Source organism: Ambystoma mexicanum, chromosome 9 (assembly GCF_040938575.1).
Source record: "Ambystoma mexicanum isolate Mex_15411 chromosome 9, UKY_AmexF1_1, whole genome shotgun sequence".
NCBI classification, from domain to species: domain Eukaryota; kingdom Metazoa; phylum Chordata; class Amphibia; order Caudata; family Ambystomatidae; genus Ambystoma; species Ambystoma mexicanum.
In genome coordinates, this window is record NC_090931.1 from 1,495,906,702 (window position 1) to 1,495,928,181 (window position 21,480).

The following is a 21,480-nucleotide window of genomic DNA, read 5'->3' on the forward strand; positions in this document are numbered from 1 at the left end:
GAAGAGCCCCTCACCGTAACGCATAAGAAAGGGTCTCTCATCACGGCTGAAGGCAGCACCCATGTCTTGACAAGAAATAGCTCCCAGTTCAAAAGGATGCCAGGAATCGTACCGCTAGTTGAATCTCGCACGCCCCGAAGTACATGGGAAAAGGACGCACCCTACGAAGGAGACAGAGAGGATTCCGGCGCAGAGGAGCCCTGTTGGCTCTCCCAGGAATCGAGCGAGAGAAACGATTGGAGGCCCCAAAGGACTCGCAGAAAACCACATCGCCTCATTGAAGAAATGTCATGATCCCGAACTTTATGTTTAGTATCGGGGGGGGGGGGTGTGATGTCGTCACTCACTCCCTGGTCACGTGGGAAGGGACACGGGGCAACGGGAAGGGGAGGGGCGGGAAGCACGGGGATTCAGTCAGTTCCAGAAAGGCTGTAAGAAATAAAGACGTGTTGATTCGCACCGTATTCGTGTCTTTCCATTTTATGTGAGAAGCTTGTAAGCCTGGCCGTATAGGTTTGCGGGAGATTGATCCACCTCTTTACACACACTAACGGGCAGTGCCATACCTTCGTGTTGATGCAGCGCTCTAGCTTAAAGGAAGCCAGTTCTAAGATTAGTGGGGCCCTTTCTATAAGATTAGAAGACGTGTGGGGCCCGGCATGAGGGCCAGAAACTGAAGTCTGAGCTTGGAAAGGCATCAGTCTTTCATAGTTGAGTGCATCGCCATGGAGTGGCATTAAGTTGTGATGAGTGAACCAAGCAACACATATCTATGTCGTGTGCAATATGCGAATGGCTGGAATTGGGGTACATCGAGCAGCGACACTGTAGCTCCTTGATCTGTGAGTGACTCAAGCTTTTTATCTATAGTGTACACTGTGCATTATCCCTTCAAATGTTGGCAGATAAGGCACAGTGAGAGAAAATGATGTGCTTAGAATCACACATTTTAAGTGGTGAAGCGTGGATTTCAACCCAGTCTGCAATCCGGGCCCTTGACCATGCTCACAGCTCCTGCTGGTACACATGTCTTACTTTTGGCTTTCATGAGTGCACAGAAATTACAATGTAAATTAATGTATTTAGTGAAAACACCTTAGTTAAATTGATGTTTAGAAACCTGTCACAGAATAATGCACAGATAGTGTCGGATAGACATAATTATATGAATCTCTATGGCTCTCTCCTTGGCAGTTCTCTGCATCAAATTGACCACATGGTGGGGCGCCTGTGAGACATGGGGACGCCCTTTTCATTGTGTTCCCTTTAATGGAGCTGCATAATGGTCTATCTGCCAGAGTGCATTATGGCCGCATGGGAGCTTAACACTGAGCGCAAACAGTGCTACCGATCTGCGCATGCGTGAGAGATTAGTATCTCCTGTTCCTGTGATTAGTCTCACCTGTTCCTGTGATTAGTGTCTCCTGTTCCTGTGATTAGTCTCACCTGTTCCTGTGATTAGTGTCTCCTGTTCGGAGCAGCGTCAGTACAACGCTGGGATCCTGCACAGGACCCGCCTTCTCCCAGACTCATCCTCTCTTCTTGGGCGGGTGTTCTCCTGAATTCTGCAAGCGATCACTAGAAAAGAATCCATCCAGGATCACTATCGTTTAATCCATCCAGGATCACTGGAGAGGAATCCACCAAAGATCACGGGAAAGGTTCCACCCAACATCACTTTGGGGAAGTGGCTGGGCAAGAGAGCCAGGTCAGGTGAGTTGCCTTCCCTGTTATTTTCATGTGGTCGGGAGTCAATGCTGCCAACTGGACCCATGTGACTGGGCTCACCTTCAGTTGTCTCTGGCCTTTTAGCCAACAGTGTAGTGGCTTCTGGGAGTTGTAGTTTCACTTCTCCCGTTATAAATGGTCCTATAAGTGTTAGCATTCCCAGCATGCAGCGTGCTGTCATCTAAACAAACAGGACTGGGCAAAGGTGTATTTTATTCCATGGGGCCTTCTGCCAGGCATGCAGAGCTTATAATTGTATTTTTGGAAGATAAATCTGAATGTTTATATCAGAAACACTGCGCATAATGAATAAGAATGGCGAGCTGCCCAATACCTTAGCAGGGTGATTCACAATCATAGTGAATAGTGAGCAGGTGATGGAGGTGGTGGAGGCAGAGAACACACGTTTTGACCATATACCTCATTTACACTTATTTACACTCCTGTGCAATGGGGGGAGAGGCTGGGGAGTGGGAGAAAAGGATGATGCCACTGTAGCAAATCTGCAAAGTCTCCTGCAACTCCCGGGAGTCTCCAGCAACAAAATGCCACCTACCGCACCTCTGAGGAGACTCTAGCCAACGTGCACCTGACAACGCGACTATCACCCACAGAGAGCGAGAGACACAGACACACATAGAGACAGACACAGAGAGGGAAGAGCCTGCAGAGAGAGGGAGCAAGCTAAATCAGCGAAGGATCCACCGGGTCCAGGTAGCTGTAAAGATTCCACCAATGTCTGGGGAAGCCTACATGTGAGTGGAAACATTGCTCTCACCCTTAGAGGTTGCAGTAAGCGTCACCTGGCATTGGCCGTGACATGATGCCTCAATGTGGACCATTACTGAAATGCATTGGACATGATTAATGTTTATGGGAATCACAGCAGAAAACAGGCCTTTTTACTGCAAGTAACAGTGAAATGAGGCTCAGGCCTTCCAAACGCGCATCCGTGAGATTTATATGGAAATGTGAAGAGATCGAAGAAAAGCACAACTCCCAGGTTTCCCATGCCATGCATGAGTAGATCACACCATGCATGAGTAGATGGCGCCATGCATGAGTAGAACATGCCATGCATGAGTAGATGACACCATGCATGAGTAGATCATGCCATGCTGGAGTAGAACATGCCATGCATGAGTAGATGACACCATGCATGAGTAGATGGCGCCATGCATGAGTAGAACATGACGTGCATGAGCAGATGACGTCATGGATGAGTAGAACATGCCATGCATGAGTAGATCACAACTGGCATGAGTAGATGACACCAGGCATGAGTAGATCATGCCATGCTGGAGTAGAACATGCCATGCATGAGTAGATGACACCATGCATGAGTAGATGACACCATGCATGAGTAGATGACACCATGCATGAGCATAACATGCCATGCATGAGTAGATGACACCATGCATGAGAAGATCATGCCATGCTGGAGTAGAACATGCCATGCATGAGTAGATGACACCATGCATGAGTAGATCATGTCATGCATGAGTAGATGACACCATGCATGAGTAGATAACACCATGCATGAGTAGACCATGTCATGCATGAGTAGATGACACCATGCATGAGTAGATGACACCATGCATGAGTAGAACATGCCATGCATGAGTAGATGACACCATGCATGAGTAGATCATGTCATTCATGAGTAGACCATAGAATTCATGATTCATTTATGCCATGCATGAGTAGATGACACCATGCATAAGTAGAGCATCCCATACATGAGTAGATCATGTCATGCATGAGTAGATCATGTAATTCATGATTCATTTATGCCATGCATGAGTAGATGACACGATGCATGAGTAGATGACACCATGCATGAGTAGATCATGTCATGCATGAGTAGATGACACCATGCATGAGTAGATCATGTCATGCATGAGTAGATGACACCATGCATGAGTAGATCATGTCATGCATGAGTAGATGACACCATGCATGAGTAGATGACACCATGCATGAGTAGACCATGTCATGCATGAGTAGATGACACCATGCATGAGTAGAACATGCCATGCATGAGTAGATGACACCATGCATGAGTAGATGACACCATGCATGAGTAGAACATGCCATGCATGAGTAGATGACACCATGCATGAGTAGAACATGCCATGCATGAGTAGATGACACCATGCATGAGTAGAGCATCCCATGCATGAGTAGATCAGGTCATGCATGAGTAGACCATGGAATTCATGATTCATTTATGCCATGCATGAGTAGATGACACGATGCACGAGTAGATGACACCATGCATGAGTAGATCATGTCATGCATGAGTAGATGACACCATGCATGAGTAGAACATGCCATGCATAAGTAGATGACACCATGCATGAGTAGATGACACCATGCATGAGTAGATGACACCATGCATGAGTAGAACATGCCATGCATGAGTAGATGACACCATGCATGAGTAGAACATGCCATGCATGAGTAGATGACATCATGCATGAGTAGATGACACCATGCATGAGTAGAGCATCCCTTGCATGAGTAGATCATGTCATGCATGAGTAGACCATGGAATTCATGATTCATTTATGCCATGCATGAGTAGATGACACGATGCACGAGTAGATGACACCATGCATGAGTAGATCATGTCATGCATGAGTAGATGACACCATGCATGAGTAGATCATGCCATGCATGAGTAGATGACACCATGCATGAGTAGAACATGCCATGCATGAGTAGATGACACCATGCATGAGTAGATCATGTCATTCATGAGTAGATGACACCATGCATAAGTAGAGCATCCCATACATGAGTAGATCATGTAATTCATGATTCATTTAGGCCATGCATGAGTAGATGACACGATGCATGAGTAGATGACACCATGCATGATTAGAACATGCCATGCATGAGTAGATGACACCATGCATGATTAGAACATGCCATGCATGAGTAGATGACACCATGCATGAGTAGATGACACCATGCATGAGTAGATCATGTCATGCATGAGTAGATGAAACCATGCATGGGTAGACGATGCCATGCATCAGTAGATCATGCCATGCATGAGTAGATGACACCATGCATGATTAGAACATGTCATGCATGAGTAGATGACACCATGCATGATTAGAACATGCCATGCATGAGTAGATGACACCATGCATGATTAGAACATGCCATGCATGAGTAGATGACACCATGCATGATTAGAACATGCCATGCATGAGTAGATGACACCATGCATGAGTAGATGACACCATGCATGATTAGAACATGCCATGCATGAGTAGATGACACCATGCATGAGTAGATCATGTCATGCATGAGTAGATGAAACCATGCATGGGTAGACGATGCCATGCATCAGTAGATCATGCCATGCATGAGTAGATGACACCATGCATGATTAGAACATGTCATGCATGAGTAGATGACACCATGCATGATTAGAACATGCCATGCATGAGTAGATGACACCATGCATGAGTAGATCATGTCATGCATGAGTAGATGACACCATGCATGATTAGAACATGCCATGCATGAGTAGATGACACCATGCATGATTAGAACATGCCATGCATGAGTAGATGACACCATGCATGAGTAGATGACACCATGCATGATTAGAACATGCCATGCATGAGTAGATGACACCATGCATGAGTAGATCATGTCATGCATGAGTAGATGAAACCATGCATGGGTAGACGATGCCATGCATCAGTAGATCATGCCATGCATGAGTAGATGACACCATGCATGATTAGAACTTGTCATGCATGAGTAGATGACACCATGCATGATTAGAACATGCCATGCATGAGTAGATGACACCATGCATGAGTAGAACATGCCATGCATGAGTAGATCATGTCATGCATGAGTAGATGACACCATGCATGAGTAGAACTTGCCCTGCATTAGTAGATGACACCATGCATGAGTAGATGACACCATGCATGAGTAGAACATGCCATGCATGAGTAGATAACACCATGCATGAGTAGATGACACCATGCATGAGTAGATCATGTCATGTATGAGTAGATGACGCCATGCATGGGTAGACGATGCCATGCATCAGTAGATCATGCCATGCATGAGTAGATGACACCATGCATGATTAGAACATGTCATGCATGAGTAGATGACACCATGCATGAGTAGATGACACCATGCATGATTAGAACATGTCATGCATGAGTAGACCATGGAATTCATGATTTATTTAGGCCATGCATGAGTAGATGACACGATGCATGAGTAGATGACACCATGCATGAGTAGATCATGTCATGCATGAGTAGATGACCCCATGCATGAGTAGATCATGTCATGCATGAGTAGATGACACCATGCCTGAGTAGAACATGCCATGCATGAGTAGATTACACCATGCATGAGTAGATTACACCATGCATGAGTAGATGACACCATGCCTGAGTAGAACATGCAATGCATGAGTAGATGACACCATGCATGAGTAGATGACACCATGCATGAGTAGAACATGCCATGCATGAGTAGATGAAACCATGCATGAGTAGATGACACCATGCATGAGTAGATCATGTCATGCATGAGTAGATGACACCATGCATGAGTAGATGACATCATGCATGAGTAGATGACACCATGCATGAGTAGATGACACCATGCATGAGTAGAACATGCCATGCATGAGTAGATGAAACCATGCATGAGTAGATGACACCATGCATGAGTAGATCATGTCATGCATGAGTAGATGACACCATGCATGAGTAGATGACATCATGCATGAGTAGATGACACCATGCATGAGTAGATGACACCATGCATGAGTAGAACATGCCATGCATGAGTAGATGAAACCATGCATGAGTAGATGACACCATGCATGAGTAGATCATGTCATGCATGAGTAGATGACACCATGCATGAGTAGATGACACCATGCATGAGTAGAACATGCCATGCATGAGTAGATGACACCATGCATGAGTAGATGACACCATGCATGAGTAGATCATGTCATGCATGAGATGACATCATGCATGAGTAGATGACACCATGCATGAGTAGATGACACCATGCATGAGTAGAACATGCCATGCATGAGTAGATGAAACCATGCATGAGTAGATGACACCATGCATGAGTAGATGACACCATGCATGAGTAGAACATGCGATGCATGAGTAGATGACACCATGCTTGAGTAGATCATGTCATGCATGAGAAGACCATGGAATTCATGATTCATTTAGGCCATGCATGAGTAGATGACACCATGCATGAGTAGATCATGTCATGCATGAGTAGATGACACCATGCATGAGTAGATCATGACATGCATGAGTAGACCATGGAATTCATGATTCATTTAGGCCATGCATGAGTAGATGACACCATGCATGAGTAGATCATGTCATGCATGAGTAGATGACACCATGCATGAGTAGAACATGCCATGCATGAGTAGATGACACCATGCATGAGTAGAACATGCCATGCATGAGTAGATGACACCATGCATGAGAAGATCATGTCATGCATGAGTAGATGACACCATGCATGAGTAGATCATGTCATGCATGAGTAGATGACACCATGCATGATGCATGAGTAGATGACACCATGCATGAGTAGAACATGCCATGCATGAGTAGATGACACCATGCATGAGTAGATCATGTCATGCATGAGTAGACCATGGAATTCATGATTCATTTATGCCATGCATGAGTAGATGACACGAAGCATGAATAGTTTACGCCATGCATAAGTAGTTGACGCCATGCATGAATAGATCACGCCATGCATGAATAGAGCATCCCATGCATGAGTACATCATGTCATGCATGAGTAGATCACGCCATGCATGAGAAGATCACGCCAGCCTGTGCTCCTATTACGACAAAGTGTATGCACATTTTAGACTCTATGAGAGCGATCAATTCTGTAGTCTACTTTTTGCGGCCTAATCATACGTGGCAGTTTCTGCTGCTTAACATCTGTGGCTTAGGGTGAACTACATATTGGAGGAAAAAAGGTGTGTGTTGACTTGTGCCTGCTGAACTAAAAAGGGACTGGGTCGAGAATGCAATAACTCTGTCTGTGTTGATGAAACATGTATGGGCGACGAGTAAGGTCCCTTTTATAATTGTATTTACTTGGATATCTTACTGACCACATTGAAAATCGTTTTTTGCAAAAATGGTGTCTTATCTTTCTTGGGCCTCTTTCTTTTTGACTGTACTGTAATAATGTATCTTCTTTTTAATGTTGGTAGTGTAAAAAGTTGTTTCCACTGTATGCACTTAAATGAAGAACATCAAGTCATGCATGAGTACAGCATCCCATGCATGAGTAGATCATCCCATGCATGAGTAGATCATCCCATGCATGAGTAGATCATCCCATGCATGAGTACAGCATCCCATGCATGAGTAGAACATCCCATGCATGAGTACAGCATCCCATGCATGAGTAGATGACACCGTGCATGAGTACAGCATCCCATGCATGAGTAGATCATGCCATGCATGAGTACAGCATCCCATGCATGAGTAGGTCATGCCATGCATGAGTACAGCATCCCATGCATGAGTAGATCATGCCATGCATGAGTACAGCATCCCATGCATGAGTAGGTCATCCCATGCATGCGTAGATCATGCCATGCATGAGTACAGCATCCCATGGATGAGTAGGTCATCCCATGCATGAGTAGATCATGCCATGCATGAGTACAGAATCCCATGCATGAGTAGATCATCCCATGCATGAGTAGGTCATCCCATGCATGAGTAGATCATGCCATGCACGAGTACAGCATCCCATGCATGAGTAGGTTATGCCATGCATGAGTAGGTTATGCCATGCATGAGTAGGTCATCCCATGCATGAGTAGGTCATCCCATGCATGAGTAGATCATGCCATGCACGAGTACAGCATCCCATGCATGAGTAGGTCATCCCATGCATGAGTAGATCATGCCATGCATGAGTACAGCATCCCATGCATGAGTAGGTTATGCCATGCATGAGTAGATCATGCCAGTCCTAGTTTTATTCTTTGCATTCTGGGATTTGTAACGTCGGTTTGCCCATTTTTAATTCAGGACTTCAATTACGAGAAAGCAAGGAAGCCACCAGGACTGGATGACCTACTCGGGCATATTATGGGGAAACTTGAGGGCTCTGCAAATAGTTCTGATTGGAGCAGGTATGCATTAAGAAGGGGAGTATGCCCAGGTCCTGTTTCTTTCTCTTTCCATTCCTGGAATTGTAGGACAAGGTCTTTCATGGGAAAAAGATGAATGTAAGTAAGAGTAGGGCATGCTGGCAAGAGGATATTGCAGGGGCAACACGTTTGTCTTGGAAGCAAGATACTGCACAGCAACACAGGTTTGAATCCCAGTCCCATAGAATGCTTAATTAATTGTGTTAAAGCACTGTAGTATCCCCGTTTATCAACGAATCATCCAATGTAGCTATCCCCCCAACTGGGATCATGGATGTAACCTTGGTGCTCGTACATGTTTTTTTTATTTAAAAAAGCAATCTAAATTCTCTGTCCTGCAATGGAAGATAAGAGAGATGATTGCATCGATTATTATATTTTTTTTACTTAAATGTTATTGCCATTTTTAGGAAATACATCATGCTGAATTGAAGCACAACAAATGTCAAATTCCCTTGAATAAAACCCCCAACCCTTCCCCCACCCACCCCAGTGAGTGACACACGGTGACCATTCAATCAGTCAGGACAGCGGATCGGCTGCATAAGACAGAGGAACAAAGCGTACTGCCGGCACCTGTTCATTGAATACCACAGAACTCCCCTTGCAATAGTTGGCTTGGTTTAGGGTCAAGTTATTCACTCTATTGAGATTGTCATATCAGGGAACAGTGTTTCGACCTGTCACTCCCCCATTTTAAAATGAAAATTCCCCATTTCGATATGAAACAATTCCACTTAGCTGACAGTTTCTCAAACGTGAATATGTCCCAATGTGTGTTCATCCTATCATTTCTGGAAGGTAAGGAGCAGCCTTTCCATTTTTGGGCTAGAGCCACCCTCCACACTCTCAGCATTGCTTCACTACGTTTTGGGAATCTTAGATCATTGCTATCCTCGTCACGGACACATAAGAGAACCTGTAAAAGGATCCAGGTGGGGGGATATACCCACTGTGTCTTTGATCCAACTAAAGACTTCGCACCAGTAAACCTTTACCTTTGGACAAAGCCACCACATGTGGTACCATATCCGGCCTGACCACAGAGTCTGGGGCAGAGAGGGGAGGATCCTAAAAACATCTTGGTAAGTCAAGGGGGAGTGGGGTAAGTGCCAACAATGCAATACTTTGAAATTGTGCTCCATTGCCGAGGTATATAGGTTACCAGAGAACATTAGTTTATATACTTTGACCCAAGTATCATCTGACATTTGCCACCCTGCTTGTTTGGCCCAAAATTGCTTAAAGTTCTGTCTCCCTTCTAGCTCCGACGTGACCATCACCTTGTATAATTTAGAGAGCATTCCCTTTCGTTAGGTGGCTCCGTTAATGACTTTCTCAGAGTGTGAGTGGTTGAGAAATCTTGGGGAAACATTTGGGGTCAGACATGATACCGTTTAGACGCAAGTACTCAAACACACTTAACAAATCCTTTCCCAGAATCTTGGCTAGGGCATCGTATTCAACGAAGTGGTCTTCAGAGAACAGTTGTCTGGCTCTTTCTAGCCCAATGTCTGACAATTTTTGTAAGTGGTGAAAGTCCTTACCCCCAACTTGCAGCTGGGACACCCACACCGAACTTAGCAGAGATGGCCAGGATGAGAGGGGGTTATTGAATTTACCCTTTTTCCATAGACTCCACAAAATTGCCAGGGTCGGGTGTTTCCTAATATTGTCAGGAATGGCTTCTGTTGGGAACCATATCAAATCTCTGACTTTCTTTGGGTGGGTGCCTAGGTCTTCGATGTAGGTCCAGAATGTACCCAACTCATCCCTAAGGTGTACAAACAAGACTCTGAGCTGGGCTGCTTCGTATTACAACCAGAAGTCGGTTAGGCCAAAGCTCCCGGAACCATAGAGAGTGGTAAAGTCAACAGTTTTATTCTAGGCCTCTTCTCTTTCCATATGAATTTGTTAGCCATCATCTTCAATTTGGCAAAGAATGACTAGTAAACAAGTAAAGCAGCCCGGGGAGGACATTCATCTTAACTGTCACCATTCTCCCAAACCATGAAAGCATTAGGGGGCCCCAGCGTGCTAAGTCCGCTTTAATAATTTCTAACCTGGGAGTAAAGCTACACTCTACGAGCGATGAAAGGTGCCTGGGGATTTGGTACCCAAGTACGGAGTGGCTGTGTTCTCGATTCTCATCTCTCCGATAGTTTTCTTATCTCTGGTTGCAGAGTCTTCAGCTCTAAGCATTAGACTTAGGGATGTTTATTTTCAGACCTGAGAAGCTACCAATTGTTTTTATTTGGGTAAGAAGTTCAGGCAGAGATTTTTCTATGTCTGTTAGATAGCATAGCATGTCGTCTGCAAACAGGGAGAGTTTAGAATCAAGGGCTCCACACTGAATTCCCCAAATCTTTTGGTTTTCCCTAATTGCAATTTGTATGATATGATAGTTTATTTATATAGTGCCTATACACAATGTGTTTCAAATCGCTTCAAGGCAAAGGAGGCAACAAGGGAAAATACAATGACATTCTTACAGGCCATGAACAGTAAGGATGTGGACTTAACTATCGTACTCGGCCTGATGACATTTCAGATAGTGCAAGAGCTAAGACACAGATAAGGAAGGGAGGGGGAGAGTGGGAAGGAAATAGAAACAGACAGGCGACTGCCATACTAGGCTTGATAACATTTCTGGTAGAGCCGGAGAAAAACCAAAGGTGAGGGGGAGGGGTGCAGAAAGGGAGGGGAGGAACAAAACAAGTGACTATCGTACTAGGCCTGACGACATTTTAGATAGTACTGGAGGCAGCGGTGAGGGGAACAAGTAAGGGGAGTGGGAGGAGACAGATGAGGTTGCTATCACACCGGGTCCAGGGACAATTCTGATAGAGTAAGTGCATAGAAGAAAGTAAGGGGAGGAGGGGAGGAGATAGGAAAAGGGAGAAAGGGAGAGGAGGAGAGTACAGAGTGCCAGGGGTTCCATTGAGAGGGTGATATATTACAATGGCAAATAATTCCCATATCCTTCGGGTTATGGAATTTCTAACTTCGAGAGCAAATAGGCACAGTGCCCCAGGACTTTATGCATTGTTTGTCGATTTTTCTACTGCTTTCGATCTGGTAGACCGGGATCTACTGTGGGTCAACATGGAAAGGAATAGCTGTCCACCTAGGTTACTTCATTTTTTAAAGCTATTCCACTCGCAAACCACAGCAGTCCCTAGGTTGAATGCTGAAGGTATGGTCTCTAAGCCCATTAAAATAGGTACAGGGGTTAAACAGGGGAGTGTGTTTGCATCTTTTCTTTTTAGCTTCTACCTCTCTGACCTTCTTGGAAAAATGTTGCTTGCTAACTGCACTCCTCCTCGTCTGGTTAAAGTTCACTGTCAAGTGCTATCATACGCAGACAATCTTGTGCTGGACCATTCATTTGTGGGCACAAAGCGGGCTGCTGACAAATGATGGCAATATGCTGACGAAAATGGCCTGCGTATAAATAGTAGTAAGACTAAGTTGAAAATTTTCTGGCCTAAACTTAGACCCCGTAGGCAGGTGATTGAATACATGTCAGTTTTAAAATACCTCAGATTTGAGATCTCCGCTAAAAATGGTTATACATTAAGTAAAGAGGCACGCAGTAGGCGAGCAGCCCAACTTATTCGCCTGATATACTGGTTCGTGGAATGCACAGGGGGTTTTACTGTGGAGGGAATCATACGTCTCAGTATCCAGAGCCAGGCTCCATCTACAGTATATGGGCCGGCAAGCCTTTCCTTGGGTGACCTCGGCTGGTTGCAACTAATCGAGGCTAGATATTGGAAGAAGATTTAGGGCTCCCTCCGTGCGTCCTGATGGAGGTCATCAGGCTGCAGATGGGACTATTTTCCCTGGAATCTATGGTACTTAAGAAACGGGTGGCGTTGTAGCTTTTTACTGAAACTTGTGGGGAGTCGCATTTTCTAGATGACCTCCGACGCCCTCTCTCCGATCTGAAGACTGACCAAGTTTTTGAGCAAAACATCCTGGAACTTTTCGAGTTACTTCGTTGGTCTCCGGACTGGGGAAAGAGCCTGCACAAGTTAGTCAAAGAGGCATACAGTAAAATAGAACTTTGGGACTGGGAGAGGAATTTTACCCATTTATCTACACTGAGGTCATACAGTATTATTGCAGAGAGGTTGTATACCGATAGGCGACCCCAAAGGTATCTTGCTATCTGCCACTCTAAGAACCTCTGTAGTTTCTTCCTTTTAGTGCGCCTGAATAGGTTACCAGTTCTGGAGATATTGGGAAGATCTATGAATATCCAAGGGACCAACGTACCCGTCAACTCTGTAAATATTATCAAGCCATAGAAACACAAATACATGTGCTAACCGAGGGCCCGGTAATGGGCCCGCACTTTACAACGTACTTGGTGGAGTATGTGTCTGATCTTCATACCATTAGTACAGATGACTTTTGGAGAAGATGCTGAAATACACAGAACAAAAAGCTGCAGACTGACCCATACAGACTGTGGTTGATTGCCTCCAAGCTATTAGACAACAAATTGTTGGTGGAGCCGGGAGAGATTTGTCTTGCATCTGATGATGTTCTAGGTACAGAAGTGTTTAGTTTAGTTTAGTTTATTCATTTGTATTGCGCACCAGACCCGAGGGTATGAGGGCGCAGGAGCAACAAGGTATGCGCAGCTTGGTTACATGTTACAATGCAGTACATTAATTACAATGGTTTTATGGATACAATGCAGTAAATACAATGGATAATAGATGATTGAAGCAGTCATGAAAAGGCAAAAGTTTACGGATTTACAAATATACATATTTACAGGTAGGTAGCGGTGAGGTGGGATGAAAGGAATTAGCGGTCATTGTTCTTTATCCAGTGTATGTAGTTACGTCTAAAGTGTGTGTAGGTTTGGGGTGTTCTTAGAGAAGGTGGTAGGGAGTTCCAGTGCTGTGCTGCTTTCACCTGGAAGCTGTTGCCACCCATTTTGGTGCGTTTGAATCTGGGAACTGTGAGAAAATTAGCATTGGAGGTTCTAGTAGGTCTGTTGGAGGTGTGTTTACTTATTCTATCGACTAAGTAGCGGGGGGCAGGCATTTGTGTGTTAGTGAGGCTACTTTGAGCAGGATTTTATCTGTTGTGTTGAGCCAGTTATGGGCTCTCCTAAAGTTGGAGATGTGTTCTCTCTTGGGGATGCTGAGCGCTGCTCTGAGAGCGTTGTTTTGTAGCGTCTGTATTTTGTTAGTAACTTGTTTGCTAGCTCCTACGTAGAGGGCATTGCAATAGTCCAGTTTTGATAATACAAGGCCTCTGGCTAGAGTAATGCAGCTCTGGGTGGATAAGAAGGGTTTGGCTGCTCTTATAAGCTTACATGTGTAGGCCGTGGAGGATGCCATAGAGCTAATTTGTTTGTGGAAGGAGAGGGAGGAGTCAATGTATATTCCTAAGGTTTTCACTTCCTTAGCTACTTTGATCATGTTCCCGTCTATAATAAAGCTGGTGTAGTTGTGGTCCAATTTGGTTAGGTTTGCGGTGGAACCAAGTATAATGAGTTCAGTCTTGTCATCATTCAGGCATAGACTGTGAGATGCCATCCATGCCTGGATGATGAGGTACACCCTGTTCACCAAGGCCAAATCATGGTTGTAATCTCCCGTCAGAGGGATGAGGATCTGGGTATCATCGGCATAATTAGTGTAAGTGATACCCAGACCATCTAGATCATCAAACAGGGGCTTCGTGAACACATTGTACAGTGTAGGGGAGACACATGAACCCTGGGGGACTCCGCATGTGATGGGGATGGGGTCGGCGGCAGCTGTGGTGGAGAAGACACGCATGGATCTGTTGCTGAGGAATGACTCGATCCAGCCGATGGCTTCTTGGGAAAAGTGGGCAGCTGAATCCAGGTGATTGCATAAGATTTTGTGATCAACTAGATCAAATGCTGCGGAGAGGTCAAGGAGAAGTAGTAAAGCTGTTTCCCCGTTGTCTCTAAGAGTGTCAATTTGAGCCTACAGGTCGATAAGGGCTGTTTCTGTCCCGTGTTGGGGTCTGAAGCCTGATTGTCGGATACCAAGGAGATGGTTTAGTTCAAGGTATTTTGGGATTTGTTGGTAGGCTGTCTTGTCTAATATCTTGAGCAGGAAGGGGACGGTGGTAATAGGTCTGTAGTTGGTGGGAATGGAGGGGTCCAGGGAAGGCTTTTTGAGAAGGGGGAGGACCCTGGACTCTTTGAGGTTGCTGGAGGCGGTGCCTGAGGAGAAGGAGGTGTTGATGAGTCTTGTGATGAATGGCGAGAGGTCTCTTGCCGCATCTTTAATAATTTGTGGGGGGCAAAGGTCGCCCTGACATTTAGATGGTTTTAGGCTGAGAATGATTGTTTCCACTTTGAGAGTGGAGACTTTGGAGAAGCTAAAGCGGGAGGGGTTGGGCAGTGGGTGCCGGGGGTTGGGCGCGGGGTCGTGCTAGTGGGGTTGGTTGGTTTGGCTAAGGAGTCTTTCTTATTTTTGATTTTAGTTTGAAGGCTTGTGACTTTGTTGTTGTGGGCATTTTGGACACTGGCGCACCATTGTTTATCCTTCACACAGGTGTCTGGGGTTAGCACAGGTGTTTCCAGTTCTTTAATGATCGTAAACAACTCTTTGGTGCTGGAGTTGGATTGGGCGATTCTCAGGTTGTACGACTCTTGTTTGGCGGCTATGATTTCTTTTTTGTAGTTGGACATTATTTTATTGAGCAATATTTTGTTGTGGTCTGTGGGAGAATGTCTCCAAGCTTGTTCCATTTTGTGTTTTTCTAATCTAAGGGTTTTGAGGTGATTGGAGAACCAGTGGTTGAGATGCTTTTTCGGTTTACATTTTCTTAGTTTTAATGGTGCAATGGAGTCTAGGGCAGTGCGCATAGTTTTGTTATAGCCTTCTACAAGGTCGTGAGGGTTGGAAGAAGCAGGGAGTTGGTTAAGAGTAGGGAGGATGAGAGGTATCAGTTTTTCCACTGTGATATTTTTTTTACTTCTCGTGGGGATGGCTGAGGCTAGCACATTGTTGGTGATGGGGCTCGAGGCTTCGAGGGTAAAGGAGAGGAGATGATGGTCGGACCATGATTGGGGGGAGTTATCGGTGATGGAGGCTGCACAGTTGTAGTCTGCTACCCAGTCGAGAGTTCTCCCTTTGTTGTGGGTGGGGCCAAATACTTTTTGGGTAAAGCCTAATTCAAAAAGAGTATTATTGATGAGGGTAGCCTGGTGAACTTTGGGGTCTTTAAAGCCTAGGTTGAAGTCCCCTAGGAGGAGGCTCTGGGAGGTGTTTTTCAGGTTATTGGCGAGGATGGTGCTAAGGTCTTCCTCAAAGGATCCTAAGGGTCCGGGAGGTCTGTAGAGTAAGTGAATGGATATCGTTTGGGAGTTAGTAGTAGGCAGCTTAGCAGTGAGAGTTTCACAAGATGGGAGGTGGGTAGAGGAGTCAAGTCTAATGTTGAGGTGTGTTTTGGCAATTACGGCCAGGCCACCGCCTCTAGATTCTGTTCTATCCGCTCGGAGGATGATGTAGTCGTCGGGGATGGCTAGTGAGAGGGCTGGTCCTGCCGCTAAGACTCGGAGCCAGGACTCGGTTACGGCTAAGAAATCTAGATCTTCTGCTAGAATGAGGTCCGCTAAATCTGTAGCATGGGCTATTATTGAACGTGCGTTGATGAGGGCGCCTTTTATGAGTGCAGCAGTGGTTTTGGTGGGGGTGGGGATGGTGGCTGTGTTGTAGGGTTTGTGTTTGGGTGTAGTATTAGGTGGGCTGGTCTTAGGTCTTTCCAATGTGAGGTTGGCGCAGGTGCTAATGGTAATGGAACGGTTGTTCAGTTTGGACTGGGTAGAGTCCCTGGCTCGAGGCTTGTACAGTTTAGGTAATCTGGACCGTAATCTGGTATTTCTTTCTGGGAGGCTGCATGGTAGGGAGAATTGGAACAGCATGGTTGTGGGGTGGGGCTCTACGGAAGGTGGTGGAATGGTGCCTATGGTGGCCAAGCTCAGGGTGGAACTGGGCGGACAAGAGGAATTAATGAGGTGGAGAATAGTTCTCAGCAGCATTGTGAAGATGCCTGGTAGGGACATTTTGTTGGTGGTGGGTGGCCTGGTTGGTGGTTGGCAATCAACAGATGCTGCATATGTGGCTGGGATGTGCACGGAAGGCTTTTTAAAGAGAGCTGACACGATGCCTAGACTTGGAATACAGCGTAAACTGACACAATGCCTAGATTTGGAATACAGCGTAAGCTGACACAATGCCTAGATTTGGAATACAGATTAAGCTGACACAATGCCTAGATTTGGAGTACAGAGTAAACTGACACAATGCCTAGATTTGGAGAACAGAGTAAACGTACACAATGCCTAGATTCAATTTTTAGGGTAAGCTGACACAATGCCTAGATGTGGAGAACAGAGTAAACTGACACAATGCCTAGATTCAATTTTTAGGGTAAACTGACACAATGGGCCTCATTCCGAGGCTGGCGCTATCCATGGAGTAAATAGCACCATGGTAAGCAACCATGGAGCTATTTACTCCATGGAAATCCGGCATGGTGAATGGAGTAATTACCGGTCCATTCCAAGGTTGGAGGGACCGGTAATTCCCCATTCACCATACCGGTTCCCCATCCCCATTCCTGCCCCCATAGGGCTCAATGGGAATGGGGAAGGAGTAAATTACGGCACCGTAAATTACGGTGCCGTAATTTACTCCAAGGTCCCTTTGCGGGTTGGATTTTTAACGCCTGCTAAAAGCAGGCGTTAAATGCCAACCCGCAAAAGGGAACTCGGAATATGGTGGTAAGTGTTAACGGTCACTGTTGCCATTAACGGTGACCGTTAACCATTACCGCCAGCCTCGGAATGAGGCCCAATGCCTAGATTCAACTTTTAGGGTAAACTGACACAATGCCTAGATTTGGAGTACAGAGTAAACTGACAGAATGCCTAAATTCAATTTTTAGGGTAAGTTGACACAATGGAAAGGGTAAAGCACTTCAACATCGACGAGGAGGCAAGGCACGGCATGAAGAGTTATACATCCAATGCGCAGCATATGATGGGCAAGTTAGCATGACCAAAGTGTGAAATGTCATTTAGATCCGTGCACGATAGCATAGGGTACCTTTGAAATACCGGGCGTTGGTGGAGCATGGGATACAGTTTTGTTTTGCATGCATGCATGGGGTTGATGAGGGAGGAGTTTATCGGGGAGACGCGCCCGCAGCCATGTACTTGGCTTGCGTGCTATTTGGCAGTGGAGAAAGTCACTTAAGGGAGCAGGTCTGTGCTGTAGCTGGGAGGGGTGGGGAGCAGGCCACAAGCGGCGCGCACAATGTGTTGACTTGCTATAAGGAGAAAAACAAAGATGTTCCCAGTCTCACTGCGCCAAGCAATTATAATTAGTTGTTTGTGCAAAGAGAAGCCTTTATTGTTTGTGCGAAGAGAAGCCTCTTTATTGTTTGTGCGAAGAGAAGCCTGACACGTGTTTCAAGCTGTGTACAGCTTTTCATCAGAGGCTTAAATTGCATAGTACATCATTTCCATACAAATTGGGTAAAGTTAAAAATAAAACATACACATGATTGTTTTGTGCAAAGAATTGTTACATAAAGAACATAGGCACAAGTTGTGAGCAAGCAGTCCAGGGCGCGATGCAACCACAAAAAATATAACACATGTACATCACATGTAGGAAAAGTAAAAAAGTAGAAATTAAGTTACCACAAATTAACCAATTTCATTCGTAGTAGTCCGTTGACAGACAAGCAAAAAGAGAAAAAGAAACATAATTTTAGAAACAAAAGTTGGCCATAGCAGCACAATCAAGTTCCACTTAGTAAGCTAAGTCTTAAATCAAAGGGCCTCATTCCGAGGTCGGAGGTAACCATGGAGTAAATAGCTCCATGGCTGGCTACCATGGAGCTATTTACTCCATGGAAATCCGGCATGGTGAATGGAGTAATTACCGGTCCATTCCAAGGTTGGAGGGACCAGTAATTCCCCATTCACCATACCGGTTCCCCATCCCCATTCCTGCCCCCATAGGGCTCAATGGGAATGGGGAAGGAGTAAATTACGGCACCGTAAATTACGGTGCCGTAATTTACTCCAAGGTCCCTTTGCGGGTTGGATTTTTAACGCCTGCTAAAAGCAGGCGTTAAATGCCAACCCGCAAAAGGGAACTCGGAATATGGTGGTAAGTGTTAACGGTCACCGTTGCCATTAACAGTGACCGTTAACCCTTACCGCCAGCCTCGGAATGAGGCCCAATGCCTAGATTCAACTTTTAGGGTAAACTGACACAATAGATTTGGAGTACAGAGTAAACTGACACAATGCCTAAATTCAATTTTTAGGGTAAGCTGACACAATGGAAAGGGTAAAGCACTTCAACATCGACGAGGAGGCAAGGCACGGCATGAAGAGTTATACATACAATGCGCAGCATATGATGGGCAGGTTAGCATGACCAAAGTGTGAAATGTCATTTAGATCCGTGCACGATAGCATAGGGTACCTTTGAAATACCGGGCGTTGGTGGAGCATGGGATACAGTTTTGTTTTGCATGAAGGCATGGGGTTGATGAGGGAGGAGTTTATCGGGGAGACGCGCCCGCAGCCATGTACTTGGCTTGCGTGCTATTTGGCAGTGGAGAAAGTCACTTAAGGGAGCAGGTCTGTGCTGTAGCTGGGAGGGGTGGGGAGCAGGCCACAAGCGGCGCGCACAATGTGTTGACTTGCTATAAGGAGAAAAACAAAGATGTTCCCAGTCTCACTGCGCCAAGAAATTATAATTAGTTGTTTGTGCAAAGAGAAGCCTTTATTGTTTGTGCGAAGAGAAGCCTCTTTATTGTTTGTGCGAAGAGAAGCCTGACACGTGTTTCAAGCTGTGTACAGCTTTTCATCAGAGGCTTAAATTGCATAGTACATCATTTCCATACAAATTGGGTAAAGTTAAAAATAAAACATACACATGATTGTTTTGTGCAAAGAATTGTTACATAAAGAACATAGGCACAAGTTGTGAGCAAGCAGTCCAGGGCGCGATGCAACCACAAAAAATATAACACATGTACATCACATGTAGGAAAAGTAAAAAAGTAGAAATTAAGTTACCACAAATTAACCAATTTCATTCGTAGTAGTCCGTTGACAGACAAGCAAAAAGAGAAAAAGAAACATAATTTTAGAAACAAAAGTTGGCCATAGCAGCACAATCAAGTTCCACTTAGTAAGCTAAGTCTTAAATCAAAGGGCCTCATTCCGAGGTCAGAGGTAACCATGGAGTAAATAGCTCCATGGCTGGCAACCATGGAGCTATTTACTCCATGGAAATCCGGCATGGTGAATAGAGTAATTACCGGTCCATTCCAAGGTTGGAGGGACCGGTAATTCCCCATTCACCATACCGGTTCCCCATCCCCATTCCTGCCCCCATAGGGCTCAATGGGAATGGGGAAGGAGTAAATTACGGCACCGTAAATTACGGTGCCGTAATTTACTCCAAGGTCCCTTTGCGGGTTGGATTTTTAACGCCTGCTAAAAGCAGGTGTTAAATGCCAACCCGCAAAAGGGAACTCGGAATATGGTGGTAAGTGTTAACGGTCACCGTTGCCATTAACGGTGACCGTTAACCCTTACCTCCAACCTCGGAATGAGGCCCAAAGACTGTAATGTATTCCAAAAATAAGTACCTTAGGTTGCAGCAATAAGAACTCCACATTTGGAGTAGGACAATGCCAGATACAGTTCTGTAGGCAGATAGATTAAGTAATTACTGGAAAGCCAATTGCAGAAAAATATTACGTAAGTTGCCAAAACAAACCGTAATGCTGTCAATAAAATCAATAAAAACATACCTCGAAATGCCTCGCAGTGGCGGAAAGCTAATTTAGCCAAAGAAACCAGAAAGAGAAAATAAATCTCAAATTAGTATTAAAAAAACCCACCAAAGTACCCATTAGATTAACTCCAATTAACTCGTGATTCAAAAGGACTGTGGACAATTCCTAACTGGTTAACCAAAAAAGCCAATTAAAAGTTAAAACTACAACATGGGGAGAGCAAAATAAACAGACCTACCTCAATGACCGTTTGTTTCAGTCTACTAGTGTTACCATTGCACAATGCACGAAAGAAAGGTAGGACTAAATATACTGGAATGCAGTATAGCACAATGCATGGCTTCCAAGTAAGACAAACAGAAAGGGGCAAAAAGGATCACCATGTTGGGTGAACTAAACACACCTTTAGAAAGGCCTAAATTAGTGAAACCGGTCCATAAGCCCAAATTAGCCAAAAAATAAAAAGGAGAATTTAGCAAACAATTATTACTCATGTTTTGCTGAGGAAATTTATTTTTTGTTTTTTGTTTTAATTTATTTATTTATTTATATATATATATATATATATTTATATATATTTTTTTTTTTAGAGACAAAATTAATTTAAAAGTAGCAAGCCTCAACTAGTCATTAATAATTGAAGTGGTGAAGTGGTATTCTTTTTTCCTCTGTTGGGGTTGACAAGT

General features: G+C 44.8%; 1 protein-coding gene across 1 annotated transcript in view; it reads left to right on the plus strand.

Moving 5' to 3' along the window:
* The first annotated feature begins 1,409 nt into the window (after window positions 1-1,409).
* LOC138489296 (zinc finger protein 678-like) overlaps window positions 1,410-21,480 on the plus strand; it is an 87,456-nt gene continuing 67,385 nt past the window's right edge. The window contains exon 1 of the mRNA XM_069616995.1: window positions 1,410-1,713. The gene's annotated coding sequence lies outside the window, so the exon portion shown is untranslated. The remainder of the gene's footprint in view (window positions 1,714-21,480) is intronic.